Raw genomic sequence first — 11,565 nt, 5'->3', positions numbered from 1 at the left:
AATTGGGACCGAATATTGCCGTACCTCACATTCGCGTATAATACGGCGCGCCAGGAAACAACAAAAATGACGCCGTTCGCACTAATTCATGGCAGAGAAGTTACGACAATGCTTGACGCCATGCTGCCTTACGATTGCAATGATTTAGAGACAGACGCCGCAGACTTCACTGAGCGCCCCGAAGAAGCAAGGCAGCTGCCCGCGTCAGAATAATGAACCAGCAGCAAATTGACGCCCAATGGTACAACTTTCTGCATCGATTCGTCATTTATCAACCAGGAGATAGAGTCTGGGTTTGGTTTCCTGTACGACGACGAGGCCTCTCAGAGAAACTTCTACGCCGATACTTCGGACCCTACAAGGTTCTGCGTCGTCTTAGCGACGTGACGTACGAAGTCGTGCCCGACGCCTCCTCCCTTCGAAACGTCGCCAGCATCTGCCTGAGACAGTGCACGTGGTCCGCATGAAACTTTACCACTCTCAGTGGTGTAAACACTCGATGGCCGCATCTCTACCTGTTGAGCGTCGGGACGACACTCACTCTGGCGGGAGGGTGATGCCGCGTGCATAGCTGCATTTAGCGGCGAGATAGCGACGACAACGAAGAACGCGGATTTTCTCGAGAGGCGCAGCGCAGCAGAGTGAAGAAGACGACAATCTTAGCAGCCTTCTCTGAGAGCGTCTCTACAAGTTCCACTGTCCGTGTTTTTAAATAAATCCCCTGTCATTTATAACCCGCGACAATATAATCGATGGCACCTCGCAGGGCAACAACTTTCGAACCAGTCGATGTGCTCACATGACAAAGTTTGTAAGTGATTTTGATGTGTGGCGATGGGATGATGGGGGCGCCGGTGGAGCTAGTCTGGGTGTTAGAACCATCCGTGTATACGTGGATTCTGGCAGTGTAAAAGGTGCTAAACAGTCCAGAGTTGCTTGCTTCAAGGCCAAGGTAGAAAGGACTTTTCTATTTTTTATTCCTGGGACGAAATGCGCACGTCGGGTTGTCGTAGGCTCCTTGAGGTGGACGGTGATGCCCAGACACAGATGTGATCAGCGTATATTGAAACACCGACTGTTCCCGGGAGAGCTTCCACCAGGCCAAGCAAGGCAAGGTTGAAAAGAACTTGGCTTAAAACACTATTTTGTGGGACGTCATGGCACGCGTAGCAGTCTGAGGTCGGGCCATCTTCAGTATAGACAAAAAAGGATCTTCGCGTCAGGTAGCTTTGTATCCATCAAAACATTTGTCCTCCCAGTTCAAATAACAGTAGTGCGTCTAGTATAGCTTGATGGTAAACGTTGTCATACGCACCTTTTACTCAAGAAAGAGTACAAGTGCTAGTCAATTCCTGAATTTCTGCTGTTCTACTGATGATACCAAATCGATAACGCTGTGAATCGATATCAATGATCTCGTCTAAATACCGCCATGGAGTCGAGGTGAATGTTGTGCCGTTCAAGGAACCATTCCAGGCGAGTGAGAATCTCGCGCTCCATAAGTTTTCCAACGCAGCTGGCGAGAGCTACAGGCTGGTAATGTGTCAGCACCAAAGGGCATTTTCATGCTTTCAGAAGGGGCAAAAGACGGGAGGTTAGCCAGTTCTCAGACCGGCTGGCTACATAGTCCAACAGTAGACGGGATGACGAATCCTATCTCTTTACCATTTTCAATTCTTGTGACCAATGCAGTTGTTATGGATCAAAAACGCATACCTATTTTTTATACCTAGACTCGTTTCAGACTTTGAAAACTTGAACTTTCTAATCAAGCATATCTTAAACTATTTCTTGAATCTTCTACAATCAGTATGCATCTATATCACGCTCTAATGAATCGCATAATTATCACAAACTCTGTAAAAAGCCAAAAAGTTCAAGAAACACCAGGATGAGTCGCCATTATGCATAAAACTTACCGTATATCCACCACGTGAATGATGACGACTGGGGTGAAGTGGATGGATGTACGGAGGCTTGAATTGAGGCACGGACGGAAGCGCACGAATGGGTGGATGGATGAATGGTCAGACGGACTCTTCGCCCCGCACGGACGGGTGCACGGACGGACGGACGAACGAATGGACGGACTCTTCGGCCCACTCATCATCATTCACTCCGTAGATAGGCTGTGACACCACTATTATTGACATGCAATGAAATGCAACTGGCTACTACGACAACAACGACGACACGAGACATACAACCCTTGGCCTGAGGGGCTTCACCTCTGATAAATGGGTATATCCTACATATCTTGGGAAACGATGTAAGGCGAAGCATGTGGATGAAAGGTGACTGTGTTGTAATTTTTTATTGATCGAATCTTTATGAAGTCGCACTACATATATGCGGAAATTCACGTACAGACACACGTTAAACAGGCGCTCATGTTTTATATAACCAGTTTTTTTACAGCTGCGTAACGATACCAACAGCAACATGGATATTAGCAGCACCAGAACTGGTAAGCTTATATGAAGCGCTGGTGCTCGCGAGGATGGTAGCCCTAGCCACCGCTGCCTAAATAAACATTAGCGTATGGCGCCTAGCTACAAATGACATTAACTCAACGTGACGGCTGCATCATAGAAGTGCATATTGCTACATGCATGTTGACAACTTGTGGGACGATACGCGTGTGTGCCGGACGAAGAGTACGAAGAGTTGTCTCCGCTCGGTGTCTGGTGAACCTGAACTAACAGCATCTCCGTTGTGTCTCTTTTGCTAGGAATCGGAATCAATAGATCATTTCTTTTTATCCTGTCAACGTTATGCTTATCAAAGGAAAAGATACCTGGTCGAACCAATTGAGAAGCTAGGTTTAAAAATAAACGTGGAACTAATTTTATCCTTCGGAGGGATTACATTAGGTTATAGCCACAGGGAAGTTTTCTCTGCTGTGTGCGAGTACATAAAGGCAACAAGGAGATTTCCCTGTTAGCCTATTGTTATTATTTACGGCTACGAGACTACCTGAATGCCTGACTTAGCACACTTGATGATCCTGCCACCCGGTTCTTGGCTGATACCCTTTTGTGGGCAAGTGCCAGAAGCTGAAGCTTAATCATCATCATCATCATCATCATCATTATCATCATCATCATCATCAGTCACGCCGCTGCTGCTGGTTTGAAATATATTTCATCCACAGCGTCGTCGATATGGCGTCCCTTTTTTTCATAACAAATTTGGTGGAGGTTCGGGGTAACGTTTACGAAATTTGATAACTAGCAGCAACGACAATTCACGTTTCGAGAACATTGGGGTCTACTTGAAAGGAAGTTCCGAGACCCGGCATGGCTCTGTGGTAGAATACTTGATTGCCACGAAGAATGCTTTGCTTCGATCCCCGTTGAGACCCTCACATTTCGTATTTCCGTTTGTTTTGTGAATGCTGATGATTTCGCTTTTTTTATAAAGTTCACGCGTTAAGGTTACCCATGGTTGTTCTTGGCATTTCTGTGTAGATATAACTGTCAATCACCTGCGGCTGATACCCACATATCTGTGGCACATACCCGCTGGAGGTATCTGCCACACGTCTGGCACAAAGCGTTTGACGACGTACGCAACGGGGTTGTGACAATATCCATGTCATGACCAGCGAGTCCTAATATTCAGACCGTCTTACCCTCCCGTGCTAATTTTCCCGACCGACCGACCAACAGTCCGAGCGACTCAATGATTGATTGATTGATTGATTGATTGATAAAGTAGAGAAAATGGCGACCCACCGTCTCCATTGGGAAGCCCACCCATCGACCTCTTATTTATTCCGAATGCACTGCTCCGATCTCAATGATGATATCACCACCCCTCGTCTTCTACATAAATTTCAACATCCTCCGCACCCCACAGTGGCGAATGACGACGGAGAACACTGAAATCGCACATGGGTTCCGAGTACACAATGTTCATCAATACGAGTTCCATTTCAGTCCTTGTATATAATCACCCGGATTTCTTTCTGCGCTTGGCCTTCCAGCGACGTTTACGGCGCTTGTTCCACGCTGTTGCCAGTGGACGCGTCACTTTCGGTAAACTGCTATCTACGATCGGTTTCCTTGGGCAGGAAGTTCCATTATGCAGACTCTCCCGCCAGTTTCTGGTGTAGCTGTTTCTCAGAATTTTTCTTGATTTCTTTCTCTTGGCTGCCCTTGCCTAGGGAGCATCAGCCCTTTCACTCTGCGTTGGTCTTAGCTGACTCATTCGAGATGCTGACGTTGTCTCGACATTTCGCATCTTCTCAAATATATGCCGTGCCAACCACATTCTCTCTAATCTTGACTTCTGGGGCTTACCCGAAGTGCCGTAGTTTTGATAAGTACTGGCAGTAGGCTACTGTTTTCTAGTTGACTTTGAATTTCTCGTCTCTTGGCGAAATGGCCTTGATTTCCTTTTATCAGGTGTTTGGTTGTACAGACGTGAGGGGTGCAATAGAACAAAATCTGGTGTCTTCGGCGTGCAATCAACCTCGAGCTCTGGTGTGTCATCTTTTAGATTTCCAGATGCCTTCTGCGTTTTCTTCGTACAAGTATCTTTCAGCATGTGAACTTGAGTTGCTGTAACTATTGTGTCGTTTGCTTCGTTGAGGGTGCACGCTGATGGAAATTTTATAGGCGTGGGCCAGTTTTTTGCAAGAATCAGTTGTTCTGTACAAGCTTGGAAGCTCGTTACGGTGGTGAAATCAGTGAATTTCCGACTTCCAGCACGTTCAGCAATTCGTCGTCAATCTGAGTCGTTTAGCTTCCGTAGAACAAGATTGGTGCTGAAAAAGCAAATGCAAGATGGCGGCGCCACAGATGAAGAGTGCATGATAGCTTGTACATCTGTCCAAATCATTTGCCCCATGGCCTCCAAGCAAGCTTGTCGAGCATTTAATACGTCCGTGATCTTATACTCCACTCTGACCCTGGCTAGAATGTTCTGGGGTTCATAAAGCTCTGCTTCTTCTAACTCTGCTTTCAACTGATCGATGTCAACTGTGCTTTCAATCTCCTCATCAATTCCTCTGAAAAGCTTCTACTGTTCAGTCAAATTTTGGTGAATGTTGAACAACTCACATATTGATGGGTGGTCAATATGGCATAGGTGTTCGATATCTGCGATGACCTGCGTGATGGCCTTGCGTGTTTGACTCTGCCTTTCGTAGAGGGCCTCCATGATCTGGTCCAGTGTAGCAAACGGGAGAGATCACTGGCCGGCCGTGTCACGAGGCGAAGTCGGAGTCAACACAGCATCCATCGCAGAAGGTTCGCACAACAAATATCTGTCACTTGTCGGGCTGCCATTCTTCATGATCTTGTGCATACCGGGCCGTTGTCGTGAAGGACAAATCACGACTGATCCGATCAAGACGTGAGGGCTACCCTCTAGCGAGCCTCCAGACGATGCCTGCACTCACGGGGCTGCACTATCAAGATGCACGTCGTTGATCTATGGACTGCCTTCACTTGTGAATATCGGGCCGTCGTCGTCGTGACGGGCGAGTCAGGACGGAGCCGAAGTAGACTTGAGGGCTCCCGTCTCGCGAACCTCCAGGCTATGTCTGCACTCACCTCAGTTCATGGGTGCTCCTAGTAGTCTTAGTAGCAACCGAAGTCGTGCTCCCAGGTCACAGTGGTGGTTAGGCCTTGCGCATCAGCTTTAGCGACGGCGGCTTCAAAAAAGTCCTCAAGGCTGCGACTGTGGTCGAGATTCGTGAGGTCCGCTCCGTCCCACCTCCGAAGGTCTTTTCTCCCGGGTTGCATGGCACCAAAATGTAGAGAAAAGGACGAGCCGCCATCTCCATGGCGAAGCCCACCCGTCGGCCTCTTTATTCCGAATGCACTGCTCTGATCTTAATGATATCACCACTCCTCGTCTTGTACATAATTTTCAACAGATAGATAGATAGATAGATAGATAGATAGATAGATAGATAGATAGATAGATAGATAGATAGATAGATAGATAGATAGATAGATAGATAGATAGATAGATAGATAGATAGATAGATAGATAGACAGACAGACAGACAGACAGACAGACAGAGAGACAGACAGACAGGCAGACAGATAGATAGATAGACAGACAGACAGACAGACAGACAGACAGAAAGAAAGAAAGATAGATAGATAGATAGATAGATAGATAGATAGATAGATAGATAGATAGATAGATAGATAGATAGATAGATAGATAGATAGATAGATGGGCAAAAAGCCTGCTGTGCGCAAAAAATGCTTTACATTTAAAAACATGTAAGAGTGAGTGCCGCGCTCGGGCGACGAAAAAATAAAGCATGAATGTGAGATGCATGTTTCATTTCTACGTGAATATTTTGTGTGGTCGAGGTGGTACGCATGTCTAGCCATACTCACGAGAATGCTTATGCACAATGGCCATCGTTGGCTGAATGTTCGCGCAGTTACCATGTTCTAAAAACAAAAAAGAACAATGCAGCAGAACCTTCAGTAGTTCCCCCTTCTTTAAGCACAGAATTCGGCAGTCGTTTGGTAGATGCCTTCAGCTTGGCCATCTGCACATTAAGATTTGGAAGCAGCTTGTATTGCGGGAAAATGCCTGGAGTGCGGCCTGAATGGTGACGACAACTGGTAAACCACTTGCTCACAAGAGCAGGACTGTTTACCTTGGTGCTTAACTCGCTGCTACCTCCTACATAAGTTCACCTAATAATCATCGGCTCTCAGCCCTCAGCGCCTCTGCCTCGACTGGCCAAGCGGGCGCTAAGACCTGCAACCCAGCGGAGAGAGCGAAGAATCACTTCGTCTGGACACGTTACCATTAGAATCTGAACTTGGCTACATTTAACGCTAGAACGTTATCTAGTGTGGTGAGTCTGGCTGTGCTATTTGAGGAATTAGAGGGTGGTAAATACGATGTAATAGGGCTCAGTCGAGTTAGGAGGACAGATGAGGCTATACACTGCTGAAGAACGAACACGTCCTACGCTATCGTGGCTTAGTTGGTAGAAGAGAACTGGGCGTGGGATACTTTACCCAAAAAATATAGCTGGCAACATATAAGAATGCTATAGCATAATTGTGAGGGTAGCAAATATTTAATTAGGCTTAATAAGATGTACAATATGTACAATATGAAGGGTGCACAGGCCTACGCACCTATTTCCTGCTCTTATGCACATTTCCTTGAACGCTTCTAGGAAGAGATCAAATAAGCAATAAGTGAAGTAAAAACACTGTATACTGTACTGATGGGAGACTTAAACTCTAGGGTAGGCAAGAGGCAGGCCAGAGACTGTGCGGTGGAAAAATATTACATCATTTCTAGAAAAGCCAGAGATGAGTTACTTCTATGCCTCGCACAACGCAGCAATTTACGGATCCTAAATACTTGCTTCAAAAAGTGGGCTAACCGTGAGTGAACGTACAGGAGTCCTAATGTCGAAACTAAAAGTGGAATAAACTTGATACTGTGTTCATGCCCGGGCATTGTACAGTATGTGGATATAGTTGTCAAAATATGATGCACTGACCATAAAATGGTAAGATCTCGAATTAGCCAAGACTTGAGAAAAAAGGGGCAGGGACTGATACGCAAGAAGCCAATGATTGAGCTAGCCCTGAAAGTGAAAGTACAGAAATTCCGAGTTTTGTTTCAGAATAGATACGTGGCTCAAATCGAGAAAACCAACCTTAGCGTTGATGCCATGAATAATAACCCGGCTAGTATCATTAGGAATTGGGAATAGAAGTCGGTGTTACATTCACTATTTGTTTTACTTATTTACAGTTTACTGCAGTCACAAAGGACCATGCAGGTGGCCCCGCCATGGTGGTCTAGTGGCTAAGGTACTCGGCTGCTGACCCGCAGTTCGCTGGACCGAATCCCGACTGTGGCGTCTGCGTTTCTGATGAGGCGGAAATATAAGCGCGTGTGCTCGCGCTTGGGTGCTCGTTAAAGAACCTCAGGTGGTCGAAATTTTCGGAGCCCTCGACTACGGCATCTCTCATAATCATATGGTAACTTTGGGACGTTAAACCCCACACATCATTATCATCATCATCATCATCATCATCATCATCATCGAAATCATGCATGTGGGAAATTTTATAGTTGTAACTTAACAAGCACTGGCGTAGCCGAAGGGCACACAAGTTCCCAGGAGAATCTATCGGCATATCTAGAAATATAAAAGGAACAAAAATACCAGCTTAACTTATTTAGACAACAAAATAATACAGTTTACAGGAGAGTGACATATATATATAGGATAAATGAATAACAACAAAAACACATTTTCACCCTACCGCTTTAATGTCTCCCATTATAGAGTGAAAAAAAAACATTACAGCTGGCAACTGCAGAGAAGAAAAAAAAACAATGCAAGCTCTCCCCTAAATAAGTCAGATGTGTTAACACGGTATTTGCTATTTATAAAGTGACACTAACTAAAAAGAGCAAAAAATGACTAAAATCAAAATAAAAAGTGATGTAAAAAATAAAAAGTCGCACTAACACTCAGTTTACTAAATTCCTAGATGAGTAAATAGCGCACTTTCCAATTTCTTTGCAGATTCTTAAGAAAGAATGTTTTCGGCAGTGAATTCTAATCTGAACTAGTTCATGAAAAAAAGCGTACATAAAAAGAATATTGCGTGTTTGATGAGAAAGTATATTATGCGCATGTCAATTTCTCTACGTGACATGACACTGGCAAGCTATCTCAAGTGACGAAGAACATCATCAAGAAACTTCAGACCATGAAAGCCTCAAATGCAACAGACCAAGAGGAGCCGGCGCAACTTTCAAAGTTAATCAATTGGCGTATGAAAGCCGGCATAAAAGATATAACACGCAGTTAATAGATCATTCTTTGAAGAACGGAAAAGCTTCAAATCTGGAAAGGCAGAATTGTGCATGGGGAAAAAATTAAATGTATGTATTGAGAGAAAAGAAGGCAAGAGGGAGAGAGGGATAAAGATGCAAGGAATGGCAGAAATGGAGGGCAAAGTCACTACCAATAGAAATGGGATGGTTGAGGTAACACATTATTTACAGAAGAGGTAGCAGACATATCTAGAGCAGTCGAGACAATCAGAAGGGTACTTTCAGAAGATGTATTAGACTAGAGGAATTCGACATCCTACCAGTAATCATAAGCGAACTAATGGAAGCGCAAGAATGAATGCGAAAATTGGGGGACTCTTAAGCTTCGCGTTTAAGAGTTGAACGCGATAGCAAAATCCGGCCCCTAGTTCACGCTTCAACTACGAAGGGCATAATTAATATGTTTTGTTACATACACACGCATTCACACAAACAAGGTCACGATAGATTGGACGAGCGTGCTATTATCAATGACTGTGCTCGTTTTCCTCGTGACACCTGTCGAACAATATTCTCTAAAGGAACCTGAAACAATTTTTCAAGTAACTAAGAAATGAATTCACTGGAAGAGCTTATCTCCTCGCGATTGCAACGACACAAAAATTTTAAGAATCTTACCAGTGCGAGTAGAGTTACAAAGGCTTGTCGCATGCTACAATCGCATTATCTCTTCTTTCGTCCCGACGAAAGCGCTGGAAGCTAAGCCAGGATAGGTGGCACGGCAAAGAAACTACCGCGCCTCGTGACATATAGCACTTTTTTTATTCGAATGCGCAGCTTTATCGGTGTGATCGCGCACGCACGCGTGGGCAAGGTGCGGCCTCACGCGGCTATCTTGGTAACTTGATTTTTCAATCACAAACGCACAGATTATTTTTTGCTCACAACCAACGGGGCTGACGCCGGTGGCGGGTTTTTTGCGACAGGAACTCTTGAACGCTATCGCGTTAAAAGAGGCAAAGCCGAGGGTGATAATCTGGTAATGCGAGACCTACGCAGACACGGTATAGAGAGTGTTTACTCGCTCGCCACCGTGAAAACGAAGTGTCTCCTGACGAAGAGCGTATCAGAATTATAGAAGAATGCAAACGTATCATTCCACAAAGGAACGGGATTTTATGGGCTTCAAAGAATACAGGCTGATCAGCTTACTCTAATTTGTCTACAAGCTATTTACAAAACCATTCTCTAAAAAAGTTAGGGAAACAATAGAGTTCAATCAACCAAAGTCCTAAGCAGGATTTCGTACAGGCTACTAAACAATATACCGCATTTATGCGGTCAATCAAGTTATAGAGAAATGTGCGGAATGCAACAAACCCCTATACGTAGCATTTATAGGTTACGAGAAGACATTTGATTCGGTAAAGATATCAGCAATTATGTATGCACTGCGTACTCAGGGCGTCGACTGAGCCTATATTGACACTAGAAAAAATCTACAGTGGCTCCACAACAATTTTAGTGCTCCATGAGGCATGCGAGGAAATCTGAATAGAAAAGTGTGTCAGGCAGGGGGTCAGGCAGAAGGACATGATCCCTCGAATGCTACTCTCCGTAGTGCCACTATTCTTGGATTGGCTGCTGCGCGCGCTTTGCTTGAGTGTGCGGAGAACGGGCGCCTCTCTGTCTCCTGGATAGTTTCCGTACATGGCAGATCGTTGGTACAGCTTACACGAAGCAAAGCGGCCGGCGCGTTGAAGACGCTTGCGCTCGGCTTTGTTGGCTCTCGTCTCGGCGGTGTTGCCCGTGCGCCGTCTGCATTCGCCAAAGCGATCGGACACATGCATGGACAGATGAATGGATGGACGGTCGCTTCGCCCAACTCCTCATCATTCCCTCCGTGCATATGCTGTGCCTCTTTTCTTGGCCATCTGTTTGCGTATATCACGCAACGTCATACATGTGACGAAAATACGTCAGTGGGGCAGTGGTGGACCCCGGCATAAAGCACTTTCGTGTTGAAAAAATTGTCAACATTATGATGCGGTAATATTTATTATTTTCCAATGTTTATGAGACATTTATTGTGTCTACAGCAGTTTTTTGCTTCGTCGAATTCGTTGAATTTTATAAGGCCTGAGCTTTCACGCACTGGAGGATTGCCACATGGTTATACGTTGGCGAACACCTTACTCCTCGGACTTTTCCTCGTTCCTACCAAAAAGGTTTGCAAGTGCATTTGCTGCAGCTTCGATTGCGCCGGGAGCAACCGCTTCAGCGCTGTAGGGGGCAATGATCAGCGCAACTGAAAAACAAAATAAAAGAAAGAAAACAGAAAGTACACTTGGAACAAGAATGTGAATACGCAGGATATGTACAGTATGTATATTTTTATATCCAGATACATTTGAAAAGTATGCTTTTACCTCGATATGAACAAATACATTTACGATGTATCGATTACACTACTACAAAGAACTCATGTTTTTTTTTCACAAGGGCAGTACAATGTTATGAAGAGCTTCCGAAATGTGTACATTTTCTCAGTGTTAGTGTAGGTACACTAACTATATGCATTTATGCACGGTTATCAGAATGTGACGCTCCTGTTCACGTTTTGCGTAAACGTGTTATTGTAAATGTGGCAGCACTTTGTGCAAGAAAAACGAAAACTGGGAGTGAAACTTTAAAACACTGCTAATACAGCGGCTTTCTAGTCTTCGCTCCAGTGCCAAGATAAGTTGCCGCCAACCATGGATAAGTTGC

This window comes from Rhipicephalus microplus, chromosome 5 (genome assembly GCF_043290135.1).
Source record: "Rhipicephalus microplus isolate Deutch F79 chromosome 5, USDA_Rmic, whole genome shotgun sequence".
NCBI lineage: Eukaryota > Metazoa > Arthropoda > Arachnida > Ixodida > Ixodidae > Rhipicephalus > Rhipicephalus microplus.
Note: the sequence above shows the minus strand (reverse complement) of the source record.